Source organism: Lolium perenne, chromosome 3 (genome assembly GCF_019359855.2).
Source record: "Lolium perenne isolate Kyuss_39 chromosome 3, Kyuss_2.0, whole genome shotgun sequence".
Taxonomy (NCBI): Eukaryota; Viridiplantae; Streptophyta; class Magnoliopsida; order Poales; family Poaceae; genus Lolium; species Lolium perenne.
This window is the reverse complement of record NC_067246.2, coordinates 285,570,836-285,583,454: the sequence shown is the minus strand read 5'-3', so window position 1 is coordinate 285,583,454 and position 12,619 is coordinate 285,570,836. Positions and strand designations below refer to the sequence as shown.

Here is a 12,619-nt window from a genome sequence, read left to right as displayed (position 1 = left end):
AGAAGACAACCATCTAGCTACTGCTATGGACCCATAGTCCAGGGGTAGACTACTCACACATCACACCGGAGGCGACCATGGCGGCGTAGAGTCCTCCGGGAGATGATTCCCCTCTCCGCCAGGGTGCCGGAGGCGATCTCCGGATCCCCCGCGCTGGGATCGGCGTTGGCGGCGTCTCTGGAAGGTTTTCCGTATCGTGGCTCTCGGTACTGGGGGTTTCGTCACGGAGGCTTTAAGTAGGCGGAAGGGCAAGTCAGGAGGGGGCACAGGGGCCCCACACCATAGGCCGGCGCGGCCAAGGGGGGGCCGCGCCGCCCTAGGGTTTGGGCACCCCGTGGCCCCACTTCGTTTCGTCTTCGGACTTCTGGAAGCTTCGTGGAAAAATAGGCCCCTGGGCGTTGATTTCGTCCAATTCCGAGAATATTTCCTTACTAGGATTTCTGAAACCAAAAACAGTAGAAACAAAGAATCGGCACTTCGGCATCTTGTTAATAGGTTAGTTCCGTAAAATGCACGAATATGACATAAAGTGTGCATAAAACATGTAGATAACATCAATAATGTGGCATGGAACATAAGAAATTATCGATACGTCGGAGACGTATCAGCATCCCCAAGCTTAGTTCTGCTCGTCCCGAGCAGGTAAAACGGTAACACACGTATAATTTCTGGAGTGACATGCCATCATAATCTTGATCATACTATTTGTAAAGCATATGTAGTGAATGCAGCGATCAAAACAATGTATATGACATGAGTAAACAAGTGAATCATAAAGCAAAGACTTTTCATGAATAGCACTTCAAGACAAGCATCAATAAGTCTTGCATAAGAGTTAACTCATAAAGCAATAATTCAAAGTAAAGGCATTGAAGCAACACAAAAGAAGATTAAGTTTCAGCGGTTGCTTTCAACTTGTAACATGTATATCTCATGGATATTGTCAACATAGAGTAATATAATAAGTGCAATAAGCAAGTATGTAGGAATCAATGCACAGTTCACACAAGTGTTTGCTTCTTGAGGTGGAGAGAAATAGGTGAACTGACTCAACATTGAAAGTAAAAGAATGGTCCTCCATAGAGGAAAAGCATCGATTGCTATATTTGTGCTAGAGCTTTGATTTTGAAAACATGAAACAATTTTGTCAACGGTAGTAATAAAGCATATGCATCATGTAAATTATATCTTATAAGTTGCAAGCCTCATGCATAGTGTACTAATAGTGCCCGCACCTTGTCCTAATTAGCTTGGACTACCGGATCATCACAATGCACATGTTTTAACCAAGTGTCACAAAGGGGTACCTCTATGCCGCCTGTACAAAGGTCTAAGGAGAAAGCTCGCATTGGATTTCTCGCTATTGATTATTCTTCAACTTAGACATCCATACCGGGACAACATAGACAACAGATAATGGACTCCTCTTTTATGCATAAGCATGTAACAACAATTAATAATTTTCTCATTTGAGATTTGAGGATATATGTCCAAAACTGAAACTTCCACCATGGATCATGGCTTTAGTTAGCGGCCCAATGTTCTTCTCTAACAATATGCATGCTTAATCATAAGGTGGTAGATCTCTCTTACTTCAGACAAGACGAACATGCATAGCAACTCAAATGAAATTCAACAATGAATAGTTGATGGCGTCCCCAGTGAACATGGTTATCGCACAACAAGCAACTTAATAAGAGATAAAGTGCATAATTACATATTCAATACCACAATAGTTTTTAAGCTATTTGTCCCATGAGCTATATATTGCAAAGGTGAATGATGGAATTTTAAAGGTAGCACTCAAGCAATTTACTTTGGAATGGCGGAAAATACCATGTAGTAGGTAGGTATGGTGGACACAAATGGCATAGTGGTTGGCTCAAGTATTTTGGACGCATGAGAAGTATTCCCTCTCGATACAAGGTTTAGGCTAGCAAGGCTTATTTGAAACAAACACAAGGATGAACCGGTGCAGCAAAACTCACATAAAAGACATATTGAAAACATTATAAGACTCTACACCGTCTTCCTTGTTGTTCAAACTCAATACTAGAAATTATCTAGACCTTAGAGAAACCAAATATGCAAACCAAATTTTAGCATGCTCTATGTATTTCTTCATTAATGGGTGCAAAGCATATGATGCAAGAGCTTAATCATGAGCACAACAATTGCCAAGTATCACATTACCCAAGACATTTATAGCAATTACTACATGTATTATTTTCCAATTCCAACCATATAACAATTTAACGAAGGAGAAACTTCGCCATGAATACTATGAGTAGAAACCAAGGACATACTTGTCCATATGCTACAGCGGAGCGTGTCTCTCTCCCATAAAGTGAATGCTAGGATCCATTTTAGTAAAACAAAACAAAAACAAAAACAAACCGACGCTCCAAGCAAAGCACATAAGATGTGATGGAATAAAAATATAGTTTCAGGGGAGGAACCTGATAATGTTGTCGATGAAGAAGGGGATGCCTTGGGCATCCCCAAGCTTAGACGCTTGAGTCTTCTTGATATATGCAGGGGTGAACCACCGGGGCATCCCCAAGCTTAGAGCTTTCACTCTCCTTGATCATGTTGCATCATACTCCTCTCTTGATCCTTGAAAACTTCCTCCACACCAAACTCGAAACAACTCATTAGAGGGTTAGTGCACAATATAAATTAACATATTCAGAGGTGACACAATCATTCTTAACACTTCTGTACATTGCATAATGCTACTGGACATTAGTGGATCAAAGAAATTCATCCAACATAGCAAAAGAGGCAATGCGAAATAAAAGGCAGAATCTGTCAAAACAGAACAGTTCGTATTGACGAATTTTAAAATGGCACCAGACTTGCTCAAATGAAAATTCTCAAATTGAATGAAAGTTGCGTACATATCTGAGGATCATGCACGTAAATTGTCTTAATTTTCTGAGCTACCTACAGGGAGGTGGACCCAGATTCGTGACAGCAAAGAAATCTGGAACTGCGCAGTAATCCAAATCTAGTACTTACTTTTCTATCAACGGCTTTACTTGGCACAACAAAACACTAAACTAAGATAAGTAGAGGTTGCTACAGTAGTAAACAACTTCCAAGACACAAATATAAAACAAAGTACTGTAGCAAAATAACACATGGGTTATCTCCCAAGAAGTTCTTTCTTTATAGCCATTAAGATGGGCTCAGCAGTTTTAATGATGCACTCGCAAGAAATAGTATTTGAAGCAAAAGAGAGCATCAAGAGGCAAATTCAAAACACATTTAAGTCTAAAATGCTTCCTATGCATAGGAATCTTGTAAATAAACAAGTTCATGAAGAGCAAAGTAACAAGCATAGGAAGATAAAACAAGTGTAGCTTCAAAAATTTCAGCACATAGAGAGGTATTTTAGTAACATGAAAATTTCTACAACCATATTTTCCTCTCTCATAATAACTTTCAGTAGCATCATGAGCAAACTCAACAATGTAACTATCACACAAAGCATTCTTATTCACATGCATAAAAGTATCATTACTCTCCACATAAGCATAATCAATTTTATTAGTTGTAGTGGGAGCAAATTCAACAAAGTAGCTATCATTATTATTCTCATCATCAAATATAGGAGGCATATTGTAATCATAATCAAATTTATCCTCCATAACAGGTGGTACTAAAAGACCAATATCATTATCATAAATAGGAGGCAAAGTATCATCAAACAAAATTTTCTCCTCAATGCTTGGGGGACTAAAAAGATCATGAAAACCAGCTTCCCCAAGCTTAGAACTTTCTATATTATTATCAACAATGGTGTTCAAAGCGTTCATACTAATATTACTACCAGCATGCAAATAAGATTCCATAGGTTTTTTAATTTTCGCATCAAACAATCCATGTTTTAAATCAGGAAATAGAGTAAGAAGCTCATTCTTGTCCATTATGCCAAACTAGTGTAATAAAAACATGCATGATATTATAAAGTAAAACAAGTAACTAATTTTTTTGTGTTTTTGATATAGCAAACAAGATAGCAAATAAAGTAAAACTAGCAACTAATTTTTTGTATTTTGATTTAGTGCAGCAAACAAAGTAGTAAATAAAACTAAGCAAGACAAAAACAAAGTAAAGAGATTGAGAAGTGGAGACTCCCCTTGCAGCGTGTCTTGATATCCCCGGCAACGGCGCCAGAAATTTAGCTTGATGACGCGTAAAGCACACGCTCGTTGGGAACCCCAAGTGGAAGGTGTGATGCGTACATCAGCAAGTTTCCCTCAGTAAGAAACCAAGGTTTATCGAACCAGTAGGAGCCAAGAAGCACGTTGAAGGTTGATGGCGGCGGGATGTAGTGCGGCGCAACACCAGGGATTCCGGCGCCAACGTGGAACCTGCACAACACAACCAAAGTACTTTGCCCCAACGAAACAGTGAGGTTGTCAATCTCACCGGCTTGCTGTAACAAAGGATTAACCGTATTGTGTGGAAGATGATTGTTTGCAGAAAACAGTAGAACAAGTATTGCAGTAGATTGTATTTCAGTAAAGAGAATTGGACCGGGGTCCACAGTTCACTAGAGGTGTCTCTCCCATAAGACAAACAGCATGTTGGGTGAACAAATTACAGTTGGGCAATTGACAAATAAAGAGAGCATGACCATGCACATACATATCATGATGAGTATAGTGAGATTTAATTGGGCATTACGACAAAGTACATAGACCGCCATCCAACTGCATCTATGCCTAAAAAGTCCACCTTCGTGTTATCATCCGAACCCCTCCAGTATTAAGTTGCTAACAACAGACAATTGCATTAAGTATTGCGCGTAATGTAACTAGTGACTACATCCTTGAACATAGCACCAATGTTTTATCCCTAGTGGCAACAGCACATCCATAACCTTAGAGGTTCTTGTCACCCCTCCGCATTCACGGAGACATGAACCCACTATCGAGCATAAATACTCCCTCTTGGAGTTACTAGCATCAACTTGGCCAGAGCATCTACTAATAACGGAGAGCATGCAAGATCATAAACAACACATAGATATAACTTTGATAATCAACATAACAAGTATTCTCTATTCATCGGATCCCAACAAACGCAACATATAGAATTACAGATAGATGATCTTGATCATGTTAGGCAGCTCACAAGATCCGACAATGATAGCACAATGGGGAGAAGACAACCATCTAGCTACTGCTATGGACCCATAGTCCAGGGGTAGACTACTCACACATCACACCGGAGGCGACCATGGCGGCGTAGAGTCCTCCGGGAGATGATTCCCCTCTCCGGCAGGGTGCCGGAGGCGATCTCCTGGATCCCCCGAGATGGGATCGGCGTTGGCAGCGTCTCTGGAAGGTTTTCCGTATCGTGGCTCTCGCACCGGGGGTTTCGTCACGGAGGCTTTAAGTAGGCGGAAGGGCAAGTCGGGGAGGGGCACAGGGGCCCCACACCATAGGCCGGCGCGGCCAAGGGGGGCCGCGCCGCCCTAGGGTTTGGGCACCCGTGGCCCCACTTCGCTTCGTCTTCGGACTTCCGGAAGCTTCGTGGAAAAATAGGCCCCTGGGCTTTGATTTCGTCCAATTCCGAGAATATTTCCTTACTAGGATTTCTGAAACCAAAAACAGCAGAAAACAAGAATCGGCACTTCGGCATCTTGTTAATAGGTTAGTTCCAGAAAATGCACGAATATGACATAAAGTGTGCATAAAACATGTAGATAACATCAATAATGTGGCATGGAACATAAGAAATTATCGATACGTCGGAGACGTATCAGGCCGCTGAAAGGCCAAGATGTTCACGGGCAAGACGGATGATGCTGTCGTATGCCCCGAGCTTGTGAACGTTAGCAGCTTGACTTCCCCGTTGGCCAGATCTGAAGCACTGACCAAAGCAAGCCTCACCGTTAGCGCCATCACCTTGATGGCACCAGATCGGGGTTTGGCTGGCAAGATCCGCCAGATCTGATCCGCCAGATTCACCATAGGCCAGATCTGAAGCCGATGACGAGATCCCCGACTCCATTGCGCCATTCTGCTCATGGGAAACACTGGATCTAAGCTTACAACAACACTAACTCCCTCGGATCCAAATTAGCTGACTCAACTTTGCTTATCTAAATATGGATGTATCCACACATGTTTTTACTCTAGATACATAGACGTCTAAGGAAAGTTGAATCAATTAATTTAGTTCGGAGGGTGTACGATATACAGAGAGAAGTTGGCCTCGTCTCCGGCCGGCGAGGCCGCCGGAGAGAAGGGGGAGAGGAGCCGGGGGAGTGAGAGAGACTCGAGAGAGAAAGTGAAGAGGAGAGCTCCCTGGGGAAGAACATTATTTTTGTTGTTCTGCTCGTAGCTTGAAACTGAAAATTTCGGCCCCGCGCCAAATCATCCCGCCGAATCCATTCGAAAATCCCGTGACCAGTTTTACCCTTTATCCCTGGTCCGGAAGTTACAACCCACCGACCATGGAGGGCTCATTCGGTAACAATGAAATATCTTGCCTAGATCCCGAACCCTCCCCACAGGCCCACACCCACCCACCAACCATTCGGCCCCATTAGCTCAAAAATACTCTCACACGCCAAAGCTCTGACTCTCTACAGTACTAGATCTGCTTCGCCGCCGGCATACTCCTCCACAGCGTAGCCTTATCGTGTTGGCTATCCACCCACCTGATCCGCTCCCCCGCCGCCCTCGCCACCGACGGATCTGCTTCACCGCCGACCTCGCCACCGACGGATCTGGTTCAACGCCGACCTCGCCACCGACGGATCTGCTTCACCGCCGACCTCATCCACAACATAGCAATCAACGCCTTTTCCTGTCGACGCACCGGATCCTCTCCAACGGAACCGGGTCTACTTCACCGCGGCCCCCCTCCACAGAAGCCGATCTATTCCACCGACTAGCTCGGCGCACCGGCTGTATCAACTTCACCGAATCCCTTGCCAGCCAACCAGATCTGCTTCACTAACGCCCGCTTCTACTGAAACAGGGTCGACTCATCGTCTCCCGCGTTCGCCGCCGCTGGAATGCAAGTTGCCGCCCCCGTCCACCCCGCTGCAGCTTGGTTAGTACGCTGGCCCGTTAGATCGCGGTGTTTCTTTAGCCATGTTTTGTGTAGTTATTTGCAGATCTCATATGCCATTAACTTTCTTTATTTGTTACTTCGCATGAAGTTCGTTTAAATATTGTACACTACAAAAGCATTATCCGGTCGCTACCATCCTGTTCATTCTACTGACACCTGTGTGCATCCACATACTTATAGCCTTATACCCATTCATTTGCTGCCAACTGTTTTTGTACTGCATGCTATTCCTTTTATAGTCATGCTATGGGCATTTCCAATCTGGTTGTTCTTATACCACGTCATTAGCTCACCGCTAGCCGCTAGCTGTTTTCTCGTGCCTGCTATTCTCACACTGCTTTTATAATCATGCTATGTGCATTTCCAATCTGCTTGCTCTTATACATCGTCTTTAGCTTATAGCTATTTTTTTCCATGAATGCTCTTGTCGCACAGCTTGTATAGTTATTGCTGCGTGCATGTCTGGTCTTTGTATTATCATAGACTAACCTGTCAATGTTATTTTTCCTAGGGATTGATCATGCGAACCACTTATTAGAATATCCAACATTAACAGCGGGGACGCTAGGGAAGGTTGGAATCTGAGTTCTTGGTTGGTAATTTTGGCAGTTTACTTCCGTCATTATCTATAACCTATATGCATTGTTCCTTATGCAAGAGATTAACACTTGGAACCCTGCCATAGCAATGCCATTCATGCTTTACTATGTTTCTGCCTATTTGATATGCTTGTCTTGGAGCAACTGCGAAGGTGATTTGAACCTGACATTTGGTCATTCTTAATGCCAGTTTACTTTATGTGGAAAACCTTGGCATTACCCTACTCTAAATCTGAATGTCTGAAATTCGTATCTCATGAAAAGCAACATATAGTTGGTTTTAATCTGATATCTGGTAAATATTGGCTTATTCATTTGGCAGCTCAAGTTTTTTGTTATTTGAAACCAGCTGACTTGGTCTTAAATGTGATATCTAAACACAGATTAAGGACAATGGAGCAGGAGGATTAGCATTTCACTTGATGGCTGAACCTAAAATGACAGGCATGTCGACCACGACTAGTGCACGCAAGAGAAGGACCTGCAATGAGCGCATGTGCTTAGTACATGCATCTTATCTTATCTTGTGCTTATTTTTGCTACATGTCGTTATCTGATCTCTACATTGCGTAATACATGTTTGAATAGTTAATTGTTGTAACTATGTTTGCAATATTACCAGAATGCGGTTTAATGAAGCAGTCATCATTAGAAGATAGTCGCCAAAGCGACCCTGTGCAACATTATGATGTAAGTCTGTGCTTAGTACAAGTTCCATACATTGTCTTATTTATGCAACTTGTTATTATCTTATATCTACATTGCATAATAAATGTTTGAATAGTTCACTGTTGTAACTATGTTGCAATATTACTAGAATGCAGGTGTAATGAAGAAGTCCTTAGTAGAAGATAGAGCGCAAAAAGGTTCCGGGGTGAGCCTATGCAACGATATAATGTAAGTCTGTGCTTAGTACTTGTGACTATCTCATATCGACAATGCTTAATACATGTTTGCATAGTTCATCGTTTAACTCTTTTTGCATTATTATCAGAATGCAGTTGTGATGAAGCAATCTTCATCAGAAGAGAGGCCCACAAAAAGTTCTGATCTTTCTTCTGATGCATCCACTCATAGCCGTCAACCTAGACCATTCCTTTCATCAAACAGTAAATATCTCAAGGTTGTACTTTATAAAAGACATGGTATTGCTGCTTTAAGATCTGTAGCTGATATGTTGACCAAGAGTACACAAGATTCAATCAAGGCGATTGCCAAATGTCAACGTGTTATTGATGATGCTAATAGAAGTCCTCAATGATTCTATGTGATTTTTTTATTTGGGCACATTAATTGCCTTGTAATTTTCCTAGTTATTTTATTTGTGTATGTAATTGTGTGCATCATTGATACCAGATTTTAGGCTCATGAAATTTAATGCAAGTTGACTAGTCAAACAACCAGGGCCCTACAACTGATTGGGCCGGCCCACTTACAGTAGTGTGGGACCCACTTTCATTTTGGGTCGGCCTACCTACTTATTGGGCCGGCCCGTTAACAGGGAAGTGGGCCCCACCAGCTTATTGGGCCGGCCCACTATCTTATTGGACCAGCCCACTTGCTATATTGTGGACCCCACATACTAAATGGGCTGGCCCTTCAACAGGAAAGTGGGACCCACCTGTGTTTTTGGCCGGGCCCACTATCTTGCTGGGCCGGCCCACTTGCTATATGGTGGACCCCACATACTAAATGGGCCGGCCCTTTAACAGGAAAGTGGGACCCACCTGTGTTTTTGGCCCGGCCCACTTTCTAGTTGGGCCAGCCCATTTGATCTATTGTGGACCCCACGTACTAAATGGGCCGGCCCGATAGCAGGAAAGTGGGACCCATATGCTAATTGGGCCGGCCCAATAACTTCTTGGGCCGGCCCAGTTGTTTTAAGGTGGACCCCACTAGGTAAATGGGCCGGCCCGATAACAGGAAAGTGGGTCCCACGTGTCTTGTGGGCCGGCCCTTTTGCCTGTTGACCGGTCAAACGAGTGCATTCGGCCCAGCCCACATGCTTAGTGGGCCGGCCCATTAAAGTTTTGACCAGTCAACCTTACAGGTTAGGCCCGGCCCACGTAACTAATGGACCAGCCCAGCTATATAGTTGACCGGTCAAACTAAGTCAGCTGGCCCGGCCCGCAAACTTAATGGGCCGGCCCGCTTAAGACGTGGCAGGCCACGTGTGGGCCTACCATCTACCACGGGGTTTCAGTCGGTTAACGCCGTTAATCGTCGCTAATCTGCGTCTGCCACGTGGCAGTTTGCATGACGTCAGCAGTCAACGGGCTCCCGGAAACACTTGCGCAACGGTCCGATTTTCCGTGGCGGAAGGGCGTCCAAGCGCGACGGACCGAAAAAATCGTCGTAGGACTTTGCCTGACGCAGTTTCCACAACAGAACCCATATCGTCGGGTTAGGCCCATAGGCGACGAAAAATACCCCTTAGCGGACGATTTTGAGACGTTGTCTATCAGAACTTTTCTTGTACTGAAAGTCATCTAAATTTTATTCCACGAACCTGGGTGAAAAGGCAACGCGAGAGGAAACTCCAAAAGGTTCAACGACCATCGGTACGGGCGAAGCCTGCTCGTACCACGCGCCCGTGTTGTCAAATACTTTCACCACGCAAAAATGGATCTCAGATTCGACATTCATAGACACCATAACTCGCAGAAACCTCACCTCCTAAAGGGATTTGGAGGGGGAACTTGCAGAGGGTATCATCTTTCCTGCTACATGGGTCATTGGAGGCCAAGGCATCGTACCCCATTATCAACTTTTGCATCTCTATCAGCATCACCATTCCCATCTTGTTTATGTCCTTCTTGTTGTAATTACAATTATCAAGGTGGATTTGCACTTGAGTTCATCCATATATTCGTATACATCGATGTTGTTGATTTACTCTATGTGTGAATAGTTTACCTTGTCCTTGGGGAGATGGAAAAAACCCTAGCAATATTATGATGTGAAATAAAGATGATCTATAATTTCAGTTCATGGGCATGTATTAGTTTTCTCTCTAGATATTATGTGAAGTGCACCATGTAATATTTTCCTACGGTACTAGAGAGGAAAATAATATTGGTCATGTGGTAGTATGTACAGTGCTGAGTAACATAATGTGTCGACGTGCTATTCATGTGGGTAACGGGGATTAGAAGGGAATCACTAAGCTCGTATCAATATCCATGGGGAAACACTTACTTATGAGGGATCGTAGTGGCTTGCTTACGATCATTGCAGTGGTTTTTCAGGATGAAACATCAGATGATTTTTCTATTATCATCTTACTATGGAGCCCTTCCCATACATGCACATGAAGGATGATCTCGACTTATCTTAAATCATAAATAGTACCAATGCTAGTGGTGGATTCTACACTCCCTGAGAACTTTTTAGCCTTTTGCAATTTCATTATTTCCTACATAGCATTTGTCTCTTTGTTTGCATCCTTTAGTTTTAATTGTTACTCTTTTGCACCCAAACACAATTCTCTCAAAACACTCCTACATGGAATCAAAGGCTACTTTCATGTATGTTTTGGTAAAGGGTAACGATGGACATAAGTACATCTACCAATAGCTCTCCATGGTTCTCTTAGTTCGAAATTAGCTACATACAGACTGTGGACTTGCAGACTTGCAGCAATTGATGCGCGTGAGACACACGTCCGTTGGGAACCCCAAGAGGAAGGTGTGATGTGCACAGCAGTAAGTTTTCCCTCAATAAGAAACCAAGGTTATCGAACCAGTAGGAGCCAAGAAGCACGTTGAAGGTTGTTGGTGGCGGAGTATAGTACGGCGCAACACCAGGGATTCTGGCGCCAACGTGGAACCTGCACAACACAATCACAGTACTTTACCCCAACGTAACAGTGAGGTTGTCAATCTCACCGGCTTGCTGTAAACAAAGGATTAGGTGTATAGTGTGGATGATGATGATTGTTTGCGAAGAACAGTAAAGAACAATTACAGTAGATTGTATTTCAGATGTAAAGAATAGGACCGGGGTCCACAGTTCACTAGTGGTGTCCCTCCCATAAGATAAACAGATGTTGGGTGAACAAATTACAGTTGGGCAATTGACAAATAAAGAAGGCATAACAATGCACATACATATATCATGATGAGTACTATGAGATTTATTCAGGGCATTACGACAAAGTACATAGACCGCTATCCAGCATGCATCTATGCCTAAAAAGTCCACCTTCAGGTTATCATCCGAACCCCCTCCAGTATTAAGTTGCAAACAACAGACAATTGCATTAAGTATGGTGCGTAATGTAATCAACACAAATATCCTTAGACAAAGCATCGATGTTTTATCCCTAGTGGCAACAGCACATCCACAACCTTAGAACTTTCATCACTGTCCTGCATTTAATGGAGGCATGAACCCACTATCGAGCATAAATACTCCCTCTTGGAGTCACAAGTATCAACTTGGCCAGAGCCTCTACTAGCAACGGAGAGCATGCAAGAACATAAATAACATATATGATAGATTGATAATCAACTTGACATAGTATTCAATATTCATCGGATCCCAACAAACACAACATGTAGCATTACAAATAGATGATCTTGATCATGATAAGCAGCTCACAAGATCTAACATGATAGCACAATGAGGAGAAGACAACCATCTAGCTACTGCTATGGACCCATAGTCCAGGGGTGAACTACTCACACATCGATCCGGAGGCGATCATGGCGATGAAGAGACCTCCGGGAGATGATTCCCCTCTCCGGCAGGGTGCCGGAGGCGATCTCCTGAATCCCCCGAGATGGGATTGGTGGCGGCGGCGTCTCAGTAAGGTTTTCCGTATCGTGGCTCTCGGTACTGGGGGTTTCGCGACGAAGGCTTTAAGTAGGCGGAAGGGCAGGTCAAGGGGCGACACGAGGGGCCCACACAGTAGGCCGGCG

At 43.6% G+C, this 12,619-nt stretch overlaps 1 long non-coding RNA gene across 1 annotated transcript; it reads left to right on the top strand.

Moving 5' to 3' along the window:
- Window positions 1-6,962: 6,962 nt before the first annotated feature.
- On the top strand, window positions 6,963-8,178 carry LOC127338660 (uncharacterized). Its single transcript, XR_007874447.2, has 3 exons — window positions 6,963-7,077; window positions 7,610-7,671; window positions 8,081-8,178. It is a non-coding gene; the product is annotated as an uncharacterized lncRNA (long non-coding RNA).
- The last annotated feature ends 4,441 nt before the right edge of the window (window positions 8,179-12,619 follow it).